Source organism: Limulus polyphemus, unplaced genomic scaffold (assembly GCF_000517525.1).
Source record: "Limulus polyphemus unplaced genomic scaffold, Limulus_polyphemus-2.1.2 Scaffold2078, whole genome shotgun sequence".
NCBI lineage: Eukaryota > Metazoa > Arthropoda > Merostomata > Xiphosura > Limulidae > Limulus > Limulus polyphemus.
This window is the reverse complement of record NW_013667688.1, coordinates 80,203-85,292: the sequence shown is the minus strand read 5'-3', so window position 1 is coordinate 85,292 and position 5,090 is coordinate 80,203. Positions and strand designations below refer to the sequence as shown.

At 31.9% G+C, this 5,090-nt stretch overlaps 1 protein-coding gene across 3 annotated transcripts in view; it reads right to left on the bottom strand.

Moving 5' to 3' along the window:
• LOC106465861 (WD repeat and SOCS box-containing protein 1-like) overlaps positions 1 to 1,529 on the bottom strand; it is a 62,082-nt gene extending 60,553 nt beyond the window's left edge. Inside the window, exon 1 of one of the 3 annotated variants that reach the window (XM_022393819.1) lies at positions 1,406 to 1,529. The gene's annotated coding sequence lies outside the window, so the exon portion shown is untranslated. Of the gene's footprint in view, positions 1 to 1,348 lie in introns of all 3 variants that reach the window. The other 2 variants (XM_022393820.1, XM_013926104.2) reach the window with 2 other exon arrangements.
• Between the last annotated feature and the right edge of the window lie 3,561 nt (positions 1,530 to 5,090).

Here is a 5,090-nt window from a genome sequence, read left to right as displayed (position 1 = left end):
TGGTCTGGAAAGTTTGCTTTATAAAAACCACAACAGATTTCATACTACAGAAAAACTAACAGATTTGAAAATAATTTCCTCTGGTTATTCACTTATTGTAGGGGAGAGCTGGAGTTACCTAACCACATGACATTCAGTGTTAATTAACTGCCCTGTCCAAGGAAATATATGCTCTGCTGTTTCAGAGTTTTTTGACATTACAGAAAAACTAACACTTAAAATAATTTTCTCTGACTACTATAGGAGACAGTAAGTGTAAACAAATAATATATGACATGTAGCATTTTGTGCTATTTACATGTCCTGTCCAAGCAATAATATGCTTATCCAGCCTTTACCCATTTTCACTTATTTGGCTAATTTTTTAGCCTTCTTGTGTATTCAACATGAAAAAAGGCTTGTTTAAGAATTTTTATTTCTTGAAATTTAAATTCTTCGCTTCTGCATCTATTAAACTTCAGTTTCAAATTAATTCTTTTTGCTGTCTTCGCAGACAAATTTTGAATGTATACTGTTCAAAAATTAACAAAACTGTTACTATTATAAATAATTATATCCTTATATAGCACTGTTATTATTATTATTAACAGAGTTGAAACTCAAATTTGCAACACTTACCTTTATCTATTTCAGTACTTATTAATTACAAGCTGAGTTAACAGACTTAATGAACTATATAATAGAGAAGAAGTTTTATTATATGTGTTATGTGAATGATAATAATAATAAAAAGTTTGTGACCATGGATGGACTGATTTTGTAAGTGTAAATATTATTACGGGTGAGCCCAAATTCATAATAGGCCAAAATTATGCTTTAACTTTTAAATTAAAGTAATAATTAATAGTTAATAAGCATTGGTCTGTAAAACGATTTCACTCTCACGAGTCGTGGAACACGTACAATCCTACCGAGTACTGTTAATAAGTTATTAAACCAACGATAACATTAACAAAACAACCTCAATTATGAGTTAATAATAACAATATCCCTCTACACAGTATCTTCCCTTTTTTTATGTTTTTGTCACATTTTACACTTTTATAGAAAGAATGCAAAATGTACTCATGTAGTGTCATACATTGATTAAAACAAATTGTCTATCCTAATGCAAATAGTAGTTTACAGCAATACATAAAGTTTGATACACTCAGTGTGAAGATAAACTATCATTATCAATTAAAAATAAAATATAGCCTTACTCTTAGTCAAGACTACAAACAAAATTATAAGGAGTAATGCCAATAACGGCAAAAACCAACTCAATATTCTAAATTATTAATATCATATTATTAACAAAGATTACAAACTAAAATATTTTTATTAACGTAATTATAGAAACGCTTACTTCTTGCTGTTGTATACCACACGCACGCAACAACTGAATAAGTATTCAATCTTTTACCTTCTTTTTTTTACTCGTTCCACTTCCGAAGGTTGACTTACACGAAAACTATACAATTATATCAGTGTTGACTGTCATAACACTTTACATTGATCCCGTTCTTCGACGTCAGCAATGTATACGTAAAAAGGGCGTGTAACTTGAATTAGAATTCTTATTCGTTAGATGCGAAAATGCTTCCCCCCTAAATTCAAGCGCTGGTTCCCACTGCCCTCTAGAAAATATTGTTAGAATTATCAATAATAATGATTAATGTGTAATAAATATCCTCAGTGGGTCAGCGTTAAGTTTACGATCTTAAACGCAAAAGTGCGGGGCTCGATTCCCACGTTGAGCACAGTAAATAGACCCATGTGACTTTGTGCTAAAGCCACACATATAATAAAAGTTTGTTTTTTAGCCACCAAAAACTTTTAATAGTACAGTCAATTGACATATTTATTATATCAATATAACTCTACTTTCTTAGACATATTAGTAACATTATAGCAAAACTAGTGTCATAGATAATGTGTAAAGGACACAAAACACAAAAAACTTGGTTTGTATTATATTTAATCGTTATTCTTTTCTGATATAAATATTTATTATCTAGTGGGCCACTTGTAAATAATTTCTATCATATAACCCGCAAAATGTGTTACAAACGATATTTATTAGCTTTTGAAAATGTTTATACATATTGTTACGTCTCCGTTTGTTAATTGATTTTCCGTAACTTCGTTCCGACGAAACTAAAGCGACACAAGTTCTTTCTTAATAAAACTGGTTTATTCTTTCCGAATATAACTTTACCCATACACTTAACTTCAACAATCGCGCTAAAACAAACGCTAATCAACGAACGTCAACAATACTTCTGACTGCAGTTCAATTACACACTGTCTATACACACATTACCTTCCCCTCTTTTATATACCCGCCTACCCTATATCTAGTAAGAACTAGAACATTCGCCAATATACAGGATAATTCTAGAAAGTAGAGAGCGTGAGAATCACATGATCTCGATGACGCAACAATATATTAGTTTTTATGCTAAATAGATCAGTTTGTATGTCGAACAATACTCTTTTTTTATTTAGAAACAAGCTTTTTGGTTAGATTTTTCTAAAGGCTCGTTTGTACAGCTTTGCGCTTAACAACAAACAAAATCAAGATTATTAAAAACTTTTGTTACCTAATTTTCATTTTTCATTATGATGCATTAAAATGTTTGTTATACAGTTGCATTTTTTTCATACACGACTTTTAGTGTTACTGTGCCTGATTTGTAATTTCAGTTATATAATTGTTTGACTTTGTGTGATCTCCAGGTGAAAGTGAATTAACGGTAGAGCAATATCGGTTACTTCTGTCAGATAATAGACCACACCATCAAGATATTGATTCCGGAATATTCCTAATTACTATATCTCTTACTGAATGAGCCAATGTAAAATAAAATAAAGAGACTCGACGAGTTAAAACAAAGAGCATAATACAATGATGCACAAACACATGCTGTTAAATTAAACAGGACAGTCACTTTTACTGATTCTTCTCTTCGACTCATTCGAACTGAAATTATGTATTAGGCTGTTCAAATGCAATCTTTCTTAGTTTGCAAGAAACCTCGCATTTACATACAGCGATATGTGCTACCACGTGTCTGGTTATACTCATTACAACATAAGCAGGACTGTGACATCTAGATATCATTTGAACCACCGCTGATGACACTGCTGTAGACATCCCTCCACAGTATCATATTAAGCAATGATCTCCTTGGGCGGTAACAGGTGTTATCCACTTTCGAGAATAATAAAGGCAATTTGCAACAAGATAAATATAATAGGCCTAATATAATGTCTTAAGACAAACATGATTAATCATAATCATGCTTCACCAACTGGTAAAAGGCTTTTACACCATTACAATCTAGTTGTTACAAATGTCTTATATAAATAGTGTTCTGACCACTACTGTGTTCGTTCTATCCCAGCCGGCCTGAAGAGCTCTGTATTGAACGGAATGTATCGTCAGCAATGGATATAATGAATATCATATGGTTGGAATACTATTATTACACACTCTTCTAATTCTTGAAAATCTTAAAGGACAAGATTAAAAACATAGTGCTCAAAAATATTAAATACCTAACACAATGTCTTATGACAAATAGAATTGATTAAGATAAATTAACGCTTTTCTCGACCATGTATTATGTGAAACATGCAGATATTCAAAAAATAATAATAATAATGAATTCAGAATGAATATTATTATAAGAAGATAGAAGCATATGGTATATTCATATACCACAATCTCACTATTTATTTAGCCACTTATGGTTCAGCGGTAAGCTTAAGAGCTTATAAGGTCAAAATTCGGGTCTCAATACTCATTGGAACAGCACATATAGCCCTTTGGATAGCTTTGTGTTTCATAACAAACAAAGAAAAGACAAACTCTTTATTTATCTAATTTTAAACTTCAAATAGACAAAGCTTTATCTGTAAATCCTTGCAATTATTGTTCCATAAAAATAAGTTACTACGAACATTACCACCCCATAATGTAATATACAGTGCTTTAAGAACTTTATATTTACATATGAAAAATTGCAAATAAACAGTATCGCCAACCAAGTATCTTCGACTACCTCGCAGGCAGTACTACGTAAAATTCGAAATGGTTGATATCCAGATGACAGATGCATGGCAGAAAGCACAGTAAATGCATGGTAAGTCCATCAACTGTATATAAATGCCAGGCCATACGTGGTAAAGTTAAACAAAGAAACTGATAAGCTTGCAAGAGATGACCCTATCTCCAAATCCAGCACAAATCTACTGACAATATATCATCAACCTCCTTTCACTAGTAAAGAGAAAATAAAAGCTATGGATAGTCTTCACCGACATTCAGAGGGAATGAGGGAAAGAAATTGTATGGTGTATCTAGGAAAAGCAAAAAAATGGGAATCAATAGAACAGCATACAGACAGAAGATCACTGGTAACATCTGTAAGTGAACTGTGAGGCAGCCAGTCTTCAGATGAAAGGTCAGCACCTATTGGCGCAAGATGTTATATATCATTTTTTTTTGGTGGTTATCTGTGTACATATACTTATTAAAGGGAGAAATTTTCTCGCCCACTCTCAATTTCTTTGGTAAAGTTTGATTTATTCACACACTGCAGACGAATTATCAGAACTTTCTGCTAATTGCGGTGTTATGACTAATTTATTGGCTAATGATCCTGATAATATATTTTATTTGTAGGTCTGGTGGTTGTTTATTTATCTATGAGAGAAAAACAGAGAAAGAAGAAACAAAGTTATCATCCAATTGAATGCAGACTATACAGTGATAATCAAAGTAAACAGAGAGAGAATGTAAAATAGTTTGAGAAAAATTAAGAGCTAAATTTGAAGCTTTGGTAACAAAAATAAGAATAGCATTTAAATCTGATATAGAGTGTTATATGAAACATACCAAGTGCTTCTTTTCGTTTTAGTTTATGAAGTTTTATCATATTAAAAAGATTCAGCGTAATATTCTGATCAACATGTCTATATACAGGCTGTGGAATGCCATGACCTTATTTCTTGAGATAGTCATACAGTGTAAAGGGTCATTATCCTTTTGGCATTTCTGGACTTTTACATACATTGGTCATGTTGTTGCGTCAGCGAGGTCA